The sequence below is a fragment of the Neovison vison genome, chromosome 1 (assembly GCF_020171115.1).
Source record: "Neovison vison isolate M4711 chromosome 1, ASM_NN_V1, whole genome shotgun sequence".
In the NCBI taxonomy this organism is placed as follows: Eukaryota; Metazoa; Chordata; class Mammalia; order Carnivora; family Mustelidae; genus Neogale; species Neogale vison.
In genome coordinates, this window is record NC_058091.1 from 139,117,436 (window position 1) to 139,139,470 (window position 22,035).

At 42.8% G+C, this 22,035-nt stretch overlaps 1 protein-coding gene and 1 non-coding gene across 3 annotated transcripts in view; both read right to left on the minus strand.

Moving 5' to 3' along the window:
* The window catches only part of ATXN1 (ataxin 1), a 317,212-nt gene that overhangs the window by 230,282 nt on the left and 64,895 nt on the right, over nt 1–22,035 (minus strand). For both annotated transcript variants that reach the window (XM_044259362.1, XM_044259353.1), the window contains exon 3: nt 7,569–7,697. The gene's annotated coding sequence lies outside the window, so the exon portion shown is untranslated. The remainder of the gene's footprint in view (nt 1–7,568; nt 7,698–22,035) is intronic.
* Nucleotides 11,543–11,688, minus strand: LOC122897154. Its single transcript, XR_006382476.1, has one exon. It is a non-coding gene; the product is annotated as a U4 spliceosomal RNA (small nuclear RNA).

Genomic DNA, 22,035 nt, shown 5'->3' on the forward strand with positions numbered 1-22,035 from the left:
GACCTGAGCTGCAGGCAGAGGCTTAACAGACTGAGCCACCCAAGCGTCCCTCACTTCATCTTGATAACACCCTATTAGATACAATTGTCTCCGTTTTGTAGATTACAAAAAAAAAAAACAACCCTCAGATTTTAAGTGATTTCAGAGTTAGTAAATTATACAACTGAAACTCAAAACCAGAATTTCTGATACCAAGTATCATTTTTCCCCATGACATGAATTTTACTTAATTCTTCCTGAATTCATCAGTTCCATTTTTATAATAGTAGGATGTATGAACTCTGCTCACTGCTAAAGACTGTATGTGCCTCTAAATGTAACTAACCCTTGAAGCCGTATATTTCTTTTTAAAGTTCTCTCTTTTCTGGTTAACTTAAAATGCCCACATTCCTTTAGCACCTGCTTCCTTCATCCCCAAACCTCCCTTTTGAGAGATCAGATGTCCTATTATCAAATTATCTGATTATTTCTATGCTTTTAAAAAATTATTTGCTTTTTTAAAATTCTTATTCTTTGCTTTTTAAAAATTCCTATTCTTGCACACATTACTCAGTATTTTTCAATTTTAACCACTGCTACTGCTATGTTTGTTGAAGATTTATTATTTACTCCAGAAAGAGAGAAAGCACACACTGGAGGGGCAGAGGGAGAGAGAATCCCAAGCAGACTATACCAAGCATGGAGCCCGACGCAGGACTCGATCTCAGAACCCCAAGGTCTCGGCCTGAGCCAAAACCAAGAGTCGGACACTTAACCAACTGCACCAGCCATGTGCCCCTCCATGTCCTTATTCTAACAGCATTCACAGTGGTTACCTTCCACCCCAGAAAAATCTAAGGAGTTCTACATGTTTATTCAATGGCCTTTGTCTAGCATGCACATTTCTTGAATTTTCCTTTCCGGCCACTGTTATTATGAAGACCCTTGAATGAAACAGAAGCGTCGTCTGCCAGCTCATTCTTCCTGAGCCTTTCAGAAGGTGCCTCAACAGAATGACTTCTCAGCATAGTACATTCTGATGTCATAAATACTGAACACGATATAATCCCTACGAGGGAGGCAAAAGGAAAAGTAGCTCCAAACAGACAGATCTATTTATGTGCCGACACAGCCCGATAATTAGACCACGAGGAAAAGAAAGAGAGAGAAAATCCCCAGATGACAGCTTAATGGGACATCGGGCGAGACCCCTCTTTGGCGTGAGCGTAGGGGAGTGTTCGCGGCGGTCAGCGTGGGGCTGCCAAGGCCGCTGGCCACACCGTCAACCTTAGCAATGATCCCGCTCCGGGTGCCCCACCCCTCCCTTCTTGCCGCCCAACTCCGCTTTCCTGCTGTTTTAATTGGATTATTTTGGAATCTGCTATTTCTGTCTCGCTCCTTTCCCCAAACTGTCATGTAAGTACTGCAGCTTGACTGTAACTCAGCTGCCAAATCCTACTCCCGAGACGGCTGTATTTCAGTGGCAAGTGAAGTGTTATTCCCTTGATATCATCTGAAACGCTAGCTTCAGAGGTTAAGCATCTGGGGGAGGGGGGGACGCCTTTATGCAGGAAGGGAGTGTTTTGTTTTATTCTGTCTTATCATTCCTGGAGGAGCAGGTCATCAACTCCACCTGAGCGTGAACAGGGGAACCTACCAGAAAACACGGCACGCAGATACTCAAATGTGCCAAGAGAATATAAAGACCGACTAGGACTTTTCCCAGGTTCTTTCCTACAGGGACTTCAAAGCCTTAAAACATCTAGAATGGAAGATGATGATCATTTTTAGAAGGGAAGAGGCCGCAGAGAGTAACCCATTCGATACAGATATAATATTTGGAGGCGCAGTGTATGTGGCCCTCCTGATCATCCAGACCCCCAGGCCAAGGGCTTACCAGCTGAACTTGGGTTCAGCCACAGACATGCACAAATGATCACAGCTCTGCCTGGGGGACCAAAGACAGCTCCAGCTTCTAAAGCATGTGGTATCGGCACTAAATTTCTTGTTCTGTTTGGTGACCCTTCATTTGTTTTAGACACTCGGGATCTAAAGTTGATCTCTGTGAGCAAGAAACCAGAGTGGAAATAGAGGGAGAAGCAGAGTAGAAGCAGCAGCAGTACACAGCACCAGGCCAGGAAATGTGCAAAGGTCTGTATGTATATGATCTTCACAGTGACCTGTTGTCCTCACTTTAAAGAACAGGAAAATGAACGCTAGAGAAGACAGAATCTTTCTGAAGAGAAAACAGCAGGACCAAATATAGCCGCCACGTCATGAACGCTACCTCTCCCAATTTTACTAAAACACGTAGTGAAATCCTAAATTGGAGGGGGTCTTGAGGTAGGGAGTCAAGGCGACTAAATGATCTTCAGGTTCCCTTCCACGTCCAAGTACTACAACATCGGAAGCTATCATACCTAACATTCTACAATTCAGAAAACGTGTTTAAATGTTTCATCTCCATTGATGAACTCTACAAGGGGGAAAAAAAACCAAACAGCATTAATTTGAAAGGTACTCCAGAAAACTGACCCTTTGATATTTCTCTTTCTACTCACTGCTTACACTTGGAACAGTGCAGTGTACCAATGTCAAGGGCAGCATCAATGTCGTCGAGAGGAAAGGATTTCTGCAGCTTTCCACCTCAGGGTCCCAAAGACAAAATGGTAGGCTTTGGAGTCAACCATTTTCTTACATGTTTTCCTCCAATAGGTGACACAATAATCTACCTTATTTCATGAGGTAAAGGAACCATGTGAAGGTCTGTGCATTGACAAAATCACATGATTTATAAGGCTTTCAAAGAATAAAGTGCTTTACACGGGAGTCTGGTAAATTATTTTAGAAACTCAAACACACTCCACAATAGTTTTGAAAAGCTAGGCCTACATCTAAAACACTATGTACTCTTGAGTCTTTGTCTCTACGTTTTTCATTTTGCTATGAAACACATCATTAAGTGTTTCAAAATAAATACCTTCCCCCAAAGTGGCTATGAATTATGGAGGTTTTTTTTTTTTTTTTTTTTTTTTTTTTTCAGGAACTGGAGTGGAAAACGGAAGAACATATCGATGCTGGAAGATAAGTTTGGAGGAGATGTCTATTTTAAATATTTAACGAATAGCAACAGGGTTTTCTTAACCATAGAAATGTGCGTTGCTGAGGTACTATGCAGAATGCATAGTACATGCATGTGTTGGGTAGTTGGGTGGGTTGGGTTGGGAAGTGGGATAAGCAACTAAAATGGGCAAGTCAAAGAAGGAAAAAGCATTTGGGTAAAATATATGGTAGAGGTTGGAGCCCCAGAAGAAAGCCATTGACCAGGGAGAGACAAAATAGAGAAAAAGCCACCCCCACGCCAGTGATAGTCAATCCAAAGCCAGAAATGAAGCTTTTACCAAACCCATGCTGGAGGCCAAAGAAGACAAAAGAAATCTCTTGAGCAGATCTTATTATTTAAGAGACCACTAAATCACCCGGGAATGGAGAGAAGAAAGTCAGAAGAACCAAGAATCTTGTTTCTGGTTTCAGTCCCAGAAACAAGAAGAGCAGAAGGCCACCAAATACTGGAGAGACCAAGATGTGACGGCCAAAGAGACTATTTTGATCGGGAACTTTTGTCCGTTTCAAGTTAACCACGTAAAGTTAACTATGCTTGTGCACGAAAGGTAGAATTAATTGTATACTTAATCTCCCCTTATAACACGAATGACGGTGGATAAGGTAAGAAAAAGGATGCGGTTAATCAAAATCAGAATAAGGTACGCAGCTTCTGGTAAATCAACCTTTCCCCCCATTCTTTGGGTCGTGGCTGAACACAGCAACTGCTGCCATCTACTGTGGGCCGCCCACCCCTCCGTCTAGCACGTTCACAGAGTCGTAGACAACAACATATTCATTCCACGACGGTTTAAAATATGGCTTGCCAATCGCGGGCACCATTTCGATGACCTACCTACGTTGAGTCCGTAGCTGCTGGAATGTTCCTGGCCCTGACCATGTGCATCCAAGCAGAGTACTAAAGCAGCTTCTTCTCTCTCCACCTTCTACTCCCTTCCCAATCCAGTACTGCTGTTAGTAACCAACACCTCACGGCCAATGGCTGACCGTTCTCTGGTTCTTTCTGCCTTTCAGATCAATGGGTCTTTCTCCATTGGGTTCTCTCATTTCAGATGCATTCTCTACCTCCTTTTAAAACAGCCCAGTTCAGCTCCAGGTCCACCTGAACTAGGTTCTGATGCTATGGATGGTGCTGCCCTTGGAAATGGGAACACCCTTAGGGCAGGCTTCCTGTCTATCTTGTTACATTCCCAGTCTCTAGTGCTTAGACCCATACCAGTACATAGTACCCCTACCAATGAGGTATTTGCTGAATGAATAAATGGGTAAAACGGGACTGAATGGAGTAAGAATGTGAAGACAGGGTCTCAGCCTCTTACAATTCACTCTGTACCAGCAGAGTCCTCACCACTCCACAAGCCCCATGGGACTCTGCGAACTGAGTTTTCAACAGTGGTCTTGACCTGGTCTTGCAGACAGATTTCCTCCACGATTGCAAAAAAATGGTTTGGTTATAGAAATAAGCAAAAAGGATGGGACCACAGGTGTGAGGCCACAGCACAGTTAAATATGATGGGATAGTCCCCCCACTCTTCTGCCTTCCTAGAGAAGGTAAAGCCCTAAAGAATCCACACATCGGCATTTCTGCGGCCCAGCCAGTGATCTGCAGCAAGGGAACGGTTTCTTCCTCGGTGTTTGAGTTCCTATTGATTCTGTAGTTCAGGAGGAGTCCAAGTGCTATCCAAATACCAAATGTTCCATATGGCAGTGCCATTACCGTTCTTACCACCATGACGTCCAGCCTTCCTACCTACGCCCGTGAGCCGCCTCGCTGAAGTCTGGCAGGACACCGTGAACTCTTTCCCTGACCCATATTTGCCGACACACTTGTCCTCTCTCCCTTTATGCACTCACTCATTTAATCAAAATAACGATGTATGTATACAAATACAAGTTGCATTTTCTTATTCGCTCTCACGATCATTTACAGGAGAATAATTTATGAGCCATTAAAGAGGAATTCTTAAGCTAAACTGTCTTAATTAGGAACTCAGAGGTTCTTCCTCATATTGAAAAATACAGAGCTGTTCAAATTAGACTGTAAGCGTGGGCCAAAGCAAACGTGCGGATTCACACGCAAGGGTTGCGGGGCAGGCCAGTGCAGAGCGTTAGCCGAAGCTCGCCGAATGGCCTTGTATTTGTCTCGCTAACGTCAAATCATCTGTTGCCTCTTTTTCCTTTTATTTTTCAACCGACTGATGTAGCTAAAGGATGGAGGCACCGCACAACCCCACAGGTTTCCCTTCTGTGTTTATGTGGGATGAAACATATGCTTCCTAACAGCTGGGGGTGGGGGGAGGTCTCTCACTTTACCTTCTCGTTCATTTAATTAGGGAAAGGAAGCTTGTTTATTGTGGGGGAAGAGATGGGGCCGACGGCTCACGCACGGACCAGATGGAGATTCTCCACGTGCAGCTCAAAGAGGCCAGGAAGCCTGCCTGACCTGAGGCGCTCACTGGGGGACAGGAGTTATGCAGCCTGCCCTCATGCAAGGGCTGCTCCCAGGGTCCCAGGGGCCAGGGGACATCAACAGATGTCACCGCTCTGTGGGTGAATGGCTCTCTCTGACTTGCAGACTTCGGTCGGACACTTTCTCCAGAACGGCGATGACTCCCTTAATTCAAATTAAACCCATTTAGAAAGATATTACACATTAGGGGGTGGGGATGCCAGAGGAGGATGAAAAGAAAGAGGCAGAAGAAAAAAGTAACATTTTTTGTATGTGTACAAACAAGACTGAGGTATGCTATGTTTAAGTGTCGTATTTTGGTTTCTTTTTCCATTTATCCTAAGCATTTTCTACTATCATCAATTATGGTTTTGAAATGGGATTTTTTAATAATTTTCAACATTTCACCTATGTTTTGTTGCAACCACACCCAAGGAGGTAAGTACTATTATTCTTCAAATTTTATAGCCTAAGACACTCGAGATGTGAAGGAAGTTGCCCAACGTCACACCTCAGGAGAACAGTGAAGCTGGAATTTGAATCCAAGAAATCTGGAACCTTCTCTGTGGTGATCTGAATCGTATGGAGCTGTCATCATCACATTGACTCAGGCTCCCGACATTGGGCAGGTGCATGCATAAATAAATATACACAGATACCTGTACTTTTAATTTCATAATAATTTTAGATCCGTGTTTAATGTGGGCCATGAGCAAATACTTTTACTAAGAAATGAAAAAATTGAAAAAGAATTGCTATCTCGTGATACTGTGGTTGTTGAAAATACTTGGCCATAAAAAGGGGGAACACTCGAAATTCTCTAGGACCCTTCCGTGCCTTCTCCATTTAAGTATTATCTCACCAATGTCAAAAACTGGTGAGTTTTACCCATGCTACTGTCTATTGGAGGAAGGTTCTTCAAAGCAGTATGAATTATAAATTTACAAATGAACACCTCCTTGCAAAAAAAATAAAATAAAATAAGACCGAGGGGCACCTGGGTGGCTCAGTGGGTTAAAGCCTCTGCCTTCAGCTCAGATCATGATCCCAGGGTCCCGGGATTGAACCTCACTTCAGACTCTCTGCTCGGCGGGGAGCCTGCTTCCACCGCCCCTGCCTGCCTCTCTGCCTACTTGTGATCTCTCTGTCAAATAAATAAATAAAATAACATAAAATAAAATAAAATAAAAATAAGACAGAGATACCATTTCTCATAATCAATTGGCAAGACACTTTGTTTTCAAAATTCTCAGCACCGGCAAAACTGTATGGAAACAGGTACTCTCATATACTGCCTCTGGAAATATAAACTGGTAATGACTTTATAGAAAAAATGATTTGGCAACAAGTAGTATCAAAAAGTCTTAAGACTCGAAAACTTTTAAACTCTCCAATTTACTGGTAAGGCAGTATCCTAAGGAAGTCACTAGTAATGGCAACTGATATAAAGCTATAAGAACATTCATGATAGCATAAAAGCCCAAAATAAAGAAATTACAGACACTCTAAATGTCCAATAGAGGAGATCAATTAAATAAATTTTAGGATATGCATTCAATGGTCCACTGTATATAATCATTAAATATCATGCTATAAATATATATCCATTGGTATCAAAAGATGTTCATTATTACATATTCAAGAGGAACAAAAAAGTTAGGTATTAGTACATATTATATTATTCCCTACTGCTGTCAGATGGTCGTTTCTCCCAGCTGAGTTCTGAACGCCATCATCAGAATTCTCTCTTTCTTATCAATGCTTTATCATCCATTCTAAACAGTGATCCCAAAATAATTAGAAGCTCTTTTCTTTCCCACAAAAAAAAAGCAAGGGTTCCATTTTTACAAGACAGAAAGCATGAGTACCCGGAGAATATGTGAATCTCTGGGTGTACAGTTACGTAGTGGGTTTGTGTGTGTGTGAGACCAGGTAGGCAAACATCGTCAGCACCATCTTGGGAAACTTACGCTAAATGACAGTTGCTTTCATAGTTAAAGGTCTGGGAGGTCTTTACCTGTACCATGTGCTTTCATCACACTGGAGAAACATAAGCAGTCACTTCCTTCCCTGCAGATCTCTCCACACCGATTGTGCTGGAGTGGAAGGGGTGGCAGTTGAGAAACTCAGGGTAAAATGGCTAGACCTGTAATTATAAAAACAATTTCCCACTGAGTGAGGCAGCTTTCTGTGGCCTTCATTCACATCAGCTGAAGTCACAAAAAAGAGAAACATAGTTGCATAATCTCTCTCCTGCCGGCTTCGCACACCCACACCCACAATTCTTATGGCAGAATGTCAAGAACTCAGCAAGCGGACCCACGGCTGGTCCTCATCTCCGGGGATGGAAGCTTTCTGGCCATCTTCTAAATTCAGGGATGTCCCCATCAAAATGATGTCGTTCTCTCTCCTCCTTCCCTAATGATTCCAAAACTTCAGAGAAATTAAAAAAAAAAAAAAAGTTCTCCTCCAGAAAATGTCAGCAACATTACAGAATTTGATGGTGTCTTAAGATTCCTTCCAGCCACAGGGGAAGCAAATTTGGTACCTGCTTTTACCATAACAGCCCAGCATCAGCTTTCACAACTGTATGTGTCTCTCTGTGGATGGCTGAGGTCTAGCATGCTATTGGTGGTAAAACTCCAAGTCCTCACTAATGTTTACTGAACACTTACTATGTTCTTGGCTTCATGCACATTACCCCCATTGTATTGTATCCTGCAAAGTAGCTAGCAATCATTACTCAAGAGATCTGAGTGTTCGGAGGGCTAGCAGGTGTTAAAGCCAGGATTTAAGCCAATACTGTGCACAGAGGCCATGTTTATAATTCCAGGACTGTACCATCTCTCCCAAATTGATCCTGCTATCAACATGCCTGCATTTATTATAAAAACATTAACTATCAAATTGACACCACCTTATTTTTTCCCACCAAGTTGATATGTTACATAGGTCTTAGCATTACTCAGTCTTTTTGGATGTGGCTACCCTGCAATTTTAATTCCCAAGCTAAACTGAAATCAACATGTTCCTATTTCAATCAAGAGTAAATTCATAGTTATTTTAGTCAATTAAAAATGCCAACTAATCCCAAATCCAGATGTCAAACCACAAAGGAAAAACCTAAAATCCAAGTCCTCCCTAAATGGCTACATTTTATTGGAAAGAAGACAGATTAACAAAATCAAGAGCCATATGTGAAGCCCTAATTTAAGATATGGAAGTAAAGAAAGGAATTTCTATATTTTATATGTCTGTGGTTTAAAAAAACACTTAAACATTTTTACCTATTTACAAATTCTGTATACTATAGGTTTTCAAATCACTGCAACACAAAACAAATGTGAGCACATCAGGAAACCAGCAAAGTTACTTGTGGGTCACATATTAATTTCCCTTTTAGTCGTGTGTGTGTGTGTATTTCTTCGGACTATTCTGGTGATACCTCTGTGTTTTTATGCATGCCTGTCCCTTTGATTAGCATGCCTTTTCCAACTTGCCAACTAGAAAATGCCTACTCATTCTTCAAGGCCAACCTCAAACCTCAATTCCTTATGATATCCACTCCCCACCCCCCCACTACCCAGGTTGATATTTCCTGGAAATCCAAGCAGTGGATTTTGCCCTCCCCTGCTTTCCCAGCTCAGCAATGGGCACCAACAGCACCCTGACATCCTCCTCTCCCTAATCATGCCCTACACCCAACCAACCAGTCATGGATTCCACCACCAGCACACTGCCCTTCTACCTCTCCCCACCAGCACCACCCCTGCTCTAGGCCACCTAGTAGCACGACTCACTGGAAATTTGCACTGGCCTTCCAAATGGTCTCCCTGCCCTTGCTCCTGCCACCCTTCAGCCCACTCTCCTTCTTACAGTAATGAAGTGACTTTCCATTGAGCTAAAATTCCTAATGTGGCCACCAGGGCCCAGTAGGGTCCAGTCCTTGTGCTCTTTTGCAGCCTGCACTCCAGCTTTTCCAGCTTTCTTTTAATTCCTAAGAAGCACTTTGCTCTCCTAGGCCTCAGGACCCTTGCACATGATCTCCTCTTCACTAAGACTTCTCCCCAAATCACCCACCTTCTTCAGATGACCTCGTACTCTTTTTGCCTTCAGATCTCAGCTCGGCCCTCTTCCCATTGGGGGAGCCTTTCCTGACTTCCCCACATGCTCTGATGGAAACACTTTGATTTTTTTTTTTTTAAATACCAGTCACCTTTTTAATTTTGCCTCTTTTTTTTTTCTAGATTCGTTGATTAATGCTTGTTTCTCCTACTAACTAGTAAGCTCCAGGAAAGCAAAACTGTGTATGTTCCTGCCCACCCTTTACCCTCAGTATTCAACACATGCTTGGCACATTAGAGACACTCAGTAGAAATCTGCTGAATGAATAAATGAGAAAAGGAAGGAGAGAACGTGGGAAGAAGAGCATCCTTTATCATAATTTAATGAGTGTTTGCTGAATTAACTTCCTGATGGCTTCTCAACACACAGAATGTAAGGTCCACATTCCTTCGGACAGCACACGAGATTCCTTGAGATCCGACCCCAGCCCGCCATGTCCCTGGTCTGGTAGCACTTCCATCCCTGTGGCTTCCTGGCCTGACCAACCCTGCCTTGCTTTAGCTCCTCTCTGTACCCCAACCTTCTCTGTCCCTTTGGTACATCATTGTTTCAAACCCATTCTTCAAGTCTCAGAAATAGGACTCCTCTCTGTGAAAACCTCTCTGGTACTTTCTAGGAAGCTGGTGCCATTCTTTGCCCATTTTTCTACAACACCCTGTACTTTCCCTATTAAAGCAGTTATCAGGGGTGCCCTGGGTGGCTCAGTCGGATAAGTGTCTGCCTTTGGCTCAGGTCATGATCCTAGAGTCCTGGGATCGAGCCCCGCATCGCAGGAAGCCTGCTTCTTGCTTGGCCTGCTGCTCCCTCCACTTGTGCTCTCTCTGTCTCTCTAATGAATAAATAAAATCTTTTAAAAATATTAAGCAATGATCATATTTTCTTGTACTTTTATCTTAAATGAGTCCACTTCTCCCAATATACTGGAAGTCCCTTAAAGGCAAGGGACTGTACTATCTCCACAGTTTAGCACAGCAGCCTATAACACACAGTCTACAAATCAGTATTTGTGAATGAACAAAAGAACATACATACCTAGATATATATACACATACAAACATGTATATGCATATATATACCATATACATATACAAACATAGCTATTATGATACATACAAATTTCATATGTGCAAAGCTTCAGAGTTGAGTATTTAAAATGTTATTTTTTAATTTTTTTAAGGTTTTATTTATTTATTTGACAGAGAGATCACACATAGGCAGAGAGAGGAGGAAGCAGGCTCCCGGTTGAGCAGAGAGCCCGATGCGGGGCTCGATCCCAGGACCCTGGGATCATGACCTGAGCTGAAGGCAGAGGCTTTAACCCACTGAGTCACCCAGGCGCCCCTAAAATGTTATTTTTTTAAAGATTTTATTTATTTATTTGAGATAGAGAGACACTGAGAGCATGAGTTAGGAGACAGTGGGAGAGGGAGAACTAGGCTCCCCACTGAGCAAGAAGCCTGATGTGGGGCTTGATCATAAGACCCTGGGATCATGACCTGAGCCGAAGGCAGATGCTTAACCAACTGAGCCACCCAGGAGCCCCTAAAATAGGTTATTAACATAGTATATTTTAATTATTACTAAATGTGAGATATAATGGTTATGAATTCATCTGTAAAGTGGGCCTAAGAACACCTCCTTTAGCTGAGAAGTTGGGGAAATTAAATCATATAAGTAAAATATTTACAACAGAGCTCAGCATTCTAGAAGCACTCCATAAATATTAATTGCATAATCATTATCAGTATCAACATTGTCATTAGGGCAACCAAGTTGAATTTACAATCCAAGCTTCAAATTTAACAGTTTTATTGGCCAACACTTTTTCCTATTAAAACATTAATTAGTATTACTGTCTCTGTAAGGCCATAAAAATGGCTGAAGTTTGCATCTAGCAAACTAGGGATAAAGAAGAGTCTTACTATAGCTAAAGGACAAACTGTTCTTTCAATTAGCAATAATCGTGCCTCGGATAAACCTCATTGGCTACGATACTGCCACTGCGCAAAGCTGTAATCTGCCACATATGTGGAGAGATACAAAAGCCTCAACAGAATAAAAGTATTTCTGTATAAAAATTATCTATAAAATCTAAATGATTGAAACAACACATCTTATCCTTCCAACACTATTAACATTCAGCTGAGATGATTAGAAGTGCTTACTACAAACTACTTCTTTTGCTTAAAAAAAAAATGATAGAGATACAAATTCGTCCCTTTCTTTTAATTACTGGACAGAATCATGATTTGATAAATAAATATTCCCTATAAGCCTAATGAATAGGCCATAGATGATTAGCAAATACATTCCATGTGTCATCTATCAGATGCCGCTCTGATTTAGAATTGCTGAAACGTAAGGACACAGACTGTGCAAAGGAGAGAAAAACAGGCAAGGCAATTTTGTAACAGTTTTTTGGAAAAAAAAATAATGTGAGAAGGAACTGTTTACAAGTGTTGCCAGTACACGCTTGAGCGGAATGAACTGGTAATACTTTACCTTAAGAAGCAAACTTTTAATTTGGCCCTTGACCGTTCTCTCTCTTGCATGCTGGCCAAAAGGCATAATGAATGCTATAGTACCGCAATACTATAACGTACCAGCATTATTGCATTTTGAGATTTCTGTTCTCAGCTCCTCTTTAGCTCTGTGACACAGGAAAAAGCAAGTCAGATTTCTAACTGGGGCTCACCCATTTTTTGAAACAAACTAGAATTACTTCTAGTAATTCTAGTTTACTAGTTAACTTCTAATTGTTTTACCACTAAAATATGAAACTACTCTTCAACTGAGTTATGATTCTACTCGTTGGCCACAACCACTGGGCACTTTAACGTAATGCAAACATACTGTTCTTTTTTTTTTTTTCTTTTTAAAAGATTTTATTTACTTATTTGACAGAGAGAGAGATCACAAGTAGGCAGAGAGAAAGGGGAGAAGCAGGCTCCCTGCTGAGCCAAAGGCAGAGGTTTAAACCACTGAGCCACCCAGGCGCCCCAAACATGCTGTTCTTTATAACATAATTAAGATGGAAAGGTTGAACAAATTGAGGGGGAAAAAGTCTCAATTTACTTTATTTTTATTTGAATTTACTATTAATTTCATTAGCATGATGCTTGTGTTTGTGTCATACAATCCGGTGAAATCTTAGGGATTCATAAGGCAAAATTCCTCTTTATGCTGGTTCATCAACAGTTGGGGATGTCCTTTGCACTCATTCAAATGTTACTCCTGCTTTAAGATACAGCTCAGATACCACTAACCTCACTTCCCCTATGACATGCCCCCACACAGACCCTATTTGTCCAACGTAATGTTTCCCTCTCTCGACTATGAGGCCCTGAGAGTCACTGACCACCTCTCCACATTTTCCCTAACAACCTACATAAGGTTCCTGGTGCATAAAATGTTCTCAGTCGATACTGGCTCGAGGTGTCAATGATTACACACACTTCGATACTCTCAATGCGGTGGTGAAAATGCCACTAATTGTGATCTGAAGTTAAAGGTTAAAGTTAAAAAAAATTTTTTTTCCCACTTTTAGTGAAATGAAACTCTTAGCATTTTCACTTCCAGATGTACTGACATTACATAAATGATGTCGAAACTATTTTAGACAAGAGCCATGCTGCACATTTTCCTGTCTGAGAATTAGTCTGAAAAATACCACACTACACAGGGCGGGGGTTGGGGGGGCACTCCCGTGTCCTCGTGACCAACGCTCAGTTGGGCATCGATTCCACGCACTCATGTAATGGAAATCGAGAGTCAGGCTCCCCCTCTGCACACCAGCTTGACACACCTTCTTCTGTTTGGCTTCTGACGACAGAGCTGGCGATTCCCTGGGGACAGGTGCCCTCCCCTCCTGGACCCGCTGGCCCTGCAGCCGTGACGCGTCTCAGCAGTGGAGAACTTCGGGACCCAACACCAGCCCTGGCGTGCATTTTCCACTTTGGTTGTAATTCCTACTCCCACGTGGACCAATTTCTCGCAGATCTGATGTTAATTCTGCAAGACTGAACCTTTGAGCCGGTGACACTTTGCCTGGCTGCGTAACAGATTACATCATCGCACACATGCCAAATCCCCCCTCACTCAAAAGGCCATATTTTGTTCGGGAAAGAACAGTGGGCAGCAAAAGAGCAAGTTTCTCGTAATAACCCAGCCACGCCGACTGTCCACATTTGGAACCATTCGTCACTGTTGAGGCAATAAATATGGATTTTCCAAAAGGTCACCAAGCCTTACCTGCTGGGTCCTCTTTCCTCCATCCCCCAAGATTTTCGGGGTGTTCACAGGAAGGAAGGAAGGGGGGGTTTCTGTGTCTTCTAGCTCATTCCACTTAGTGGCTACTGTCAGCCTCGCTTTATACCCTACGCCACCCAAACGACCCCAGGGATTTCACTGTTGGACTAGACCTTCACAACCACTCCTGTGTGATGTCAAGACCCCGGGGACTCTACTAAGAAATGGGTAGAACGTGGAAGTAACAAGAAAAAATTCTGACTTGTGTTATACGTTATCACCTTAAAAATATTTTTATTTTTAACATGTATTTGCCCACAAGGTAACAACAGTTAATACTACTCTATAATATATAAGGATGTGGCTAAGAAAAGTAAACCCTGACATCTCTTCACAGGTTAAAAACAAACAAACAAACATTTTTTTTTTCTATTTACATGAGCTGATGGCTTTTAACTCAACTTATCATGGTGATCATGTCACGATATATGTTAAGTCAAAACGTTACACAGCACTAGGACCCTAAACTTAGACCACTGCCATATGTCAATTCTATCTCATAAAAATGGGAAAAAACTTTCAATCCAAAAAATATATATTTGTATTATGCACAATTTGAAACTTCCATGAGAATACAAGCCATGTGTATGTAATCTATAAAATGTAACAACAGAGTGTTCATAAATCTACCATCCTATTCAAGACATTGCTAGCAGTGCTGCATACCCCTATCTGCAATTTCCTTAAGCCCTTCACCAAAGGTAACCACAACCCTGAATTTTATATGTATCATGCCCTAAAATACACAATTTAATTTTGTGCTTTATAAACCATTCTCTCATATTACATGGAGTCTTCTGGGCCTCAATTTTTTTTCACACCACACTGTTTCTAATATTTAACTATGGTGTTGCAAATAACCTGTGCTTTATTCATTTTTATGGCTGTATAATACTCCCTTGTGCCAATTTTTCAACACTCTACTTCTGATAGATTTAAGACACTTTCAGCTTCTAGTGTTATTTTTAATTTTTCCCCCTATTAGAAACAATACAAAGAAGCCAAGTTTCTCTGGGGTGCTGCCTAAGACCAGCTGGGTCACAAGGCACGTGAACACACAGACTCAGCCAACACTGCTGAGCTGTTTTCCAAAATGGCTATGCCAATCTGTGGTCCTAACAGCAGTGTATACCACCAGTCTTTAAATCATATTAAAATCAAGAAAAAGACCTATTTAATGTATTTTTTTTATTTTACTTGGTAGCCCCAACTTATCCACAAAGAAATAAACACCCTACACCTGTCACGTTGGTGAATATATACTTTACTCCTCACTAACTGTTACAAGGGAGAGTTCCTTCCCAGGATAGGTTTATTTCTTCACCTTCAAATGTGCATTAACTGATAATTTAGAGTGGATGAGGATAAAGAATCTGAAAGTTCCTCATGGCCGTATTTCCCAATCATTTAATTCTTAAGCAAGGTGGCTACCAACGGTGTCAAAGAGTGTGAACCTAGAGTACGTTATGTTCCAGAGACCGAAACTGTGTACTGGGAATAGGAAGTCACGTAGGACCCTAAAACACATAACACTACGGCAAATTGAGAGAATTCCTTATTTCCTTCAGTATTAGAGAGAATCAGAACTGATACTCAAGAGATGAAGAAGAGCTTTATTAGTTTTTATTTCACAATGGCAAAATTTTAAAAATTGGATATTGACAGATGTAGGCATAGAGGGAAAGTTTTCTTCCCTCTCCCAAAAACCAGAACCACGAGGCTCCTGACCTTTGATCCTGGCTCAGAGTGTGAATGCCACACTAGTCAGTTCTGGATCTTTCCCTGCCCAGTAGCAACAGACTGGGCTGAGGCTCCGTGGAGAGTTAGCAAATAAAGGGCATAAGGAGAAGCAAAGACAATGAACAGAACCTCTTTTTACTGGAACAGTAACAAGGGACAGCACAAGTGCACAGCAGACAGGGAGGTGAATCACGGGAGGAGCTAGTCTACCTTCTGTAACTTACATGAACCGAGGTGTGTGAAACATAGCTTTTGGCCAATATTGTTGTCAACAGTTTTGACTTTCTTCCCCACAGTATCCGTTATGGGTTATAACCACTATCTGAATTTTAAATTATCCTGACCATGTTTCTGCATTCTTTCTCTGGTCTGGTCTCTTTCTTACTGGTTAACCCCAACAAGCAAAGAAATGTGTAAGAGGCAGACAGCAAGGGGACCAGGCGGGAGGCGGGGGGTGGGGGGGAGGAAAAATCAGAGGCTTCAACTATAGGATGCATGTCTCTGAAACACTGTATGTGATAAAAAGTCAAACAAACAACCAGTGTTATCAAGGACTGTTAAGTGTGTGTGTGTGTGTGTGTGTGTGTGTGTGTGTGTTTTCTTTCTGGCATCTACAGTGAAGTCTTCTGTTTCTTATTATATTCTCTCACTGTTTTAATTAAGTAGGGCCAAGGGGCCTTATACTAATCACACTGGTAATGCCTTTACTTTTTAGGCCAGTAAGCTGGAACCTAGCCAGGGAGTATAAAAAAGAGCGAGCCTTTCCTTCCTGGTCAAGAAAGCCCTCCGACTCCCATTTACTTTGAAAAGTGTGGTAAACAAAGCAATTCTATTTTGATATTTAGTATCTGGTGCTGGAAGCATTTTTTTTTTTTTTTACATTAAAAAAAAAGTGTCTGGAACCTCAGCTGAAACTCCAGATTGAGACAACTTTCAACCTGGGCAAAAATATTAAAATAAAATTAGCCTTTTTTAAAAAAAATTCTTTAATATTTTATTTTTAAGTAACCTCTACACCTAGTGTGGGGCTCGAACTCAAAACCCCCAGTTCAAACCTCGCATGCTCTACCCACTGAGCCAGTCAGGTGCCCTTCAAATCACATTTTAAAGGATCCCTTTGTAACACGGTAATGTAAAGATCCTATTCAAACACAATCATCTTCCACAACTACAAAATGCTTTTATTTAAAATGACTCTGTATTCCGATTCGCAAGGGTGTCTGGTTTTTATTCCGCGACTAGATTACCTTTTCAGGAGAATTACTGTACTTCGCGGTACGTGCTTAATGAGGGACTAATTAGTCCTCCTCCCATCCCCATAAACTCCTACGGGAAATGAGGTCAGCGCCCACTTCTATGCCCACAGCAGCAAGTGGAGGTTACCGCAGCGGCACAGAGGAGCCCTTTTCCCATGGCAGAACCTGAATGAGGACACATCTCCAGCAAGGGCTATGCCCTTCACTGTCAGGCACAGAGTACAAAAAAAAGGCGAAACATTTATTCTAAGGTCTTGCAAAGGAGCCATTTCCAACAAGCCGGACCACCCACCCACCAGTTCAGCTCAGCTCCTCCCCTCCCTCTCCCCCCTCCCCTTTGCTGCCACGCCCCGTTCCCTGATTGGCTGTCCGGGGGCCGAGGCACACACCTCCGGGGCGTGGGGAGGGGGCCGGGCCGCTGTGGCTCCGCCTCCCTGGGCCCGCCCCATCTGCATCCCTGCACCCACGCGGCAGCGCCACCGCTCTGGGACGCGCGCCCGCAGCGGCTCCGTGGCAGCCCGCCAGTGGCTTCAGCTCCTACTCCTTTCTACAAGAGTCATGGTGAGCAAATTAGAGGTTATGAACACCTCCGGTGGAAGGAGGAAAATTCCTCTGGGCTCTGTAAGGGAACTTCGTCAGCAGCGAAGTGTCTCCAGGGTACAAGACGGATGTGCTCACCCACGCCCCTTAGTCCTGCTGGGCATGTAGGGACCGCGCCTTCTGCCGGTCACCATGACTGCAGCAGGGCAGGAAAGTGTTTCTTTGGGAGGAATGTCTTCCGCGGCCCTCTGATGAACAACATAAAGCTCCCTTCAGTGGAAGGGGAAGCATAGACCTCATTGCAGGGCTGCCAAATCCTACACTTAGGAGAGAAGGCTGGAAGTAAGGTATCTGCGCTCCCGACACCGTTCAAGTGTTATTAGGAAACCAGGAAAGCACACATCCCTGGCCAGCAGAGCAAAGAGAAGCCACCGAGTTCTCCACACTGCTGGAAACAGAAGCGAGCCGTCTAGGATTCAGGAAAAGAAAGAGAGCGCGTCCAGAATGATGCTTTGATGCACATGACAGAGCTTGTCACACCCAGCAGGGGCCGGCTACCAGGGTGGCACTGTGGAAGGGCACAGCCCTCCAACAACTCATGGATACCTGAAACTCTATAATTAGAATCTTTCCTTTAGCTTAAGGATTCTCTCTCTTTAAATGTAGGAATAATATGCTACCTTGGAAGTGGAATATCAAAGAAATAAGAAAGAAAGAAAGAGGACTACACTCATGTATGGAAAGAGAACAGATTTTGAATCAAAGCTGGGTACTTATCTTAGTTTTACTGTAACTTTGGGGAAGTTATGTATTAGCTTGACTCTCAAGTTCATCAACTGTGAAAAGAGACAAACACCTGCCTCAGAAAGTCGGTGCAAAGATAAAGTTCAATTATGTATATAAAAGTATGCAGCCCAAACCACACGCAGAGCAGACATTCAGAAACTGGTTTTCTTTTCCTTTCCAGGAGGTCAGAGCAAGGGAGTAAGTCAGGACAACACGAGGACGCTGGCTTCCAGATGTGGAAATGACGCGAACGGGTCAGCAAAGATGGGGACGGGGCAGCCGGAGAGCAAGAGACCTGGGGCCAGACAACAGAGTCTGTTTCCCAAATGTGAAGTCAGCTTTGCTCCAGGGCCTGTGGTGGTTGCAAGCGGACATGTATTTGCAATGCTGGCTGGCTGGAAAGAACATGAACTTAGAAACCAGCCTCCACCAAAGAGCCACGCCTCACCCCTCCCAAGGCTCTCCTTGCTTGGTGTCCAGCTGGGGTGATGAAGGATTGTGTACTACAGCGTCACCTGCACGGGCATGGAATCAGGTGAAACCCTGACCAGATGCCAAGCGGGCCAGCAGAAGATACGAAGTGCAGTTTCCAACTTGTTGAAGCCCAGCGATGGCAACCAGATTCCACCAACCAACAGGCCAGGTGAGCGGGGCTGGAGACCTCCTTCCTGACTTATCGAGGACTGGTGCCACACCAAACTGCATCGTCATGGTTTTCTTTTCCTGTGTGTCCGCAACTTCATGCTCACAGAGCATCCCTTATCTCACACTGAAGAGCCAGCTTTCATGGGTTTCCAAAAGCACAACTAAGCAATTTCACAAGCGCTCAGGTGAATGAACCACACAGGGCTAAAAATGGTAGGAGGGGAGGGCTCTAGAGCAGGCTGACACAGAAATATATTTTTATGAGGAGAAGACCTTTGAGATCCAGAAGGCCACTATGCAGAAGACAAACCCTCCAAAAATTCCCTTCTGTAATTGCTGCCCATAAAAACAAGCTTAGCCTGAATAACAAAAAGGGAAGAGGTATTTTTAGTAATAAACAGTAAGAGCCAACACCAGTAACAGTGACATTATTTAGAAACGTTAATAGGTCAAGACTCCAGCCCTTCTACTCCCCCAAAAGGCCCACCTAGAGCCCCAGGGGTGTGCACAGCACACTTTGGAGGTCACAGATCCGACAGCGTTTACTGCTGCTGGGTTACTGGGGTGACTTAAGCAGGTTACACTTTACAAAATTTCAAAAGGCAAAAGGGGCAACAATAATAGAACAGTACACAGAAAACTTGTAAGTGGTTTATTGTGCTTTTTTCCCCCCTTAGACAACTGCAGTGAAAGATGGGCCATTAGTTTCTATCTAATAATCAAGATGAATAATCTTGGAATCCTTCATTCTGTGTATTATCTGTAATAAATGTTTTGAATTCCAGTTGACCTTTCCCTAACCCCCTGGTATACTTTTGGGCTTTTCATCCTACGTTCTATGATGAGCTGTGTGCACAAGAATGTGGCACAATTCTAATACTAGTCTGAGCAAAACCATAATGGAAGGTAAATAAAAGCTTCCCAAAGCCAAGGGAAATGATTTTGGAGTCCACACATCGCTGATTATATTCCATCAGTACAGACAATTAAAAGTTGACTATATAATAATATTAAACAGCAGGCACAACTTTTTGAAAATTTCTCCCCAGTATTAGCAATGCAAAAACACCGACTTGAATGTTCAATGCTAATCAAATTCATCTCTTCTTAAGAGCAGTGTATAATAAATGGGTAGCCTAAAAGGAATGCTTTGAACAGAATGTTTCACTATTGTCTGATTATTCTAAATTTAAAACTCCAACAAAGGAAAGGATTATTCTTCTCAGAGGTTCAAGATTCACGAGGATTTGGTAATGAAATTCCTTTAGGAGAGCAAATAAAAAAATTGCTATCTACAAGCTGCCAGTGTTTTATGTCTGTCGTGTTTTTAAATCAAAGTCACCATTCATTCAACAACAAATGTTTGTTTGAATAAATGAATGAAAGAAGAGGGCTTCCAAATACTTTACAAGTGTAATCACCTATAAGTTATGAATCAGACAGCCACTTTAATCATCCCCAAGTGCACAGGCTGAGACAAGTTAAATGTCAGCTCTCACCAAGCAGGCCAAAGCCAGACCTGGAAACTGAAGCCACGTCCTTTGATTCTTAGAAAATGACCCAGCTGTTAGAGCCTGTTGCTTAGCTGCCTCCCTGCAAACTCTCAATTCAATTTGGAATGCATGTTATCTAGGCCAGGTGAGGTAAGATTAAGGAAGCATAACAAAGCCGGGCTTGTTCCTGAAATTACACAGGTAGTCCAAAAGGGGGGGGGGAGAGAAGAAGAAAAGAAAAGAAAGAAAGAAAAAAGAAAACCCCCCATCAAAAGGCTAAAACCGAACACGAAATTCCTAATATTAATGTCTTCACTCTAATGAGACACGGAGAGCAAACCGCTCCATGCCAGCATTGATTTTATACCAAGAGGAAGGGGGAAAAAAATGTGCCTGCAGGATACTGGATGAGCCGTGGAGTTCCAAGGTTCCCCAGGGGGCTTCGAATGTATTCTTCCAGCAGCACAGCTAACACCCATCTTTTTCCATTCTGACCTTCTAACAGGATGCGGTGAAGAGCCAGCCAGACACTTAAAATCTATTTGTTTCAATAACTCAAGAGGAGAAATACAACGAGATTTTGTCCAAGTGGAATCTATTTTGCAAGGAGAAAATTCTCATGCATTTCAGAGTGAGGGTTCTCAACTAATCCATAAATCTTAAAAGTTTTCAAAACCCACGCCAGGGGAATTCAAGGAATGAATATTACCCCCACACTAAACTGTCCTTTGTGAGCGAAGCAGAAGCCAAGGAACTGGCCTAACATCTATTTTTCTGATCCCAGGGGAAGGTGAAGCAGAGCTGTGTTAACCCAGATTGTAAAGTAGGTGAAGTTTGTCTACAGGATCCTTCCCCACTGGTCCCCCACGGTGCCTCCCCTTCAAGCCCCAGGGGTTTCTGCTCTGTAACTCTTTCCCCCTCCTACCCTGTCAATATTAACACCAGTGAAACACATTGTTTCACTATGAATATACTCTGGTCAGTGTTCTGCCCTCCGAAAAAAATACTTGTCCTTTAAAACTTTTGATTTTTTTTTAACCAAAGAATCGAAAGCTTTGCTTTCCTTTAAACCCCAGCATAGGCCAGCCGCCAACATTCTGAACCGGGAGATAAATTACAGTAACTCTCTCATTTTAAAAAGCTGATTTTGGTTCACTTTTAAGGCCCACCATAATGACGGAAAAACGTCGAAATCCCAGGCTGGGGTCATTCTCTGCTAAGACGATGGGCAAACTTATGACCATGGGAGCCTCAGGAATGTGTTCGTGAAGTAGGAATTATTATGATACCATGTAATATGATATGCTCATTAGGAGATCATGAATATAAAGTGCCTGGCATAGTGCTATCTTGAAGACTATACACTACCCTCAGAAAGAACGCTGGGGTTCCCCCAGTGGAGGTGGGTGCAGCGCCTGGGGCTGATTCCTTCCCATCTAAGGCTATCTGTCCACAATCACTGGGAACTGAAAAGGACCTGGTTCTGACCAGCTTTGGAGCTTGTGCGCCTGGAGCCAGGCGCCCCCTAAAGGCAGGTCGGGGACTAGTCCTTCTCTCAGATGCCATTCTTTTCTTGGGCTCTCTTCCTGCC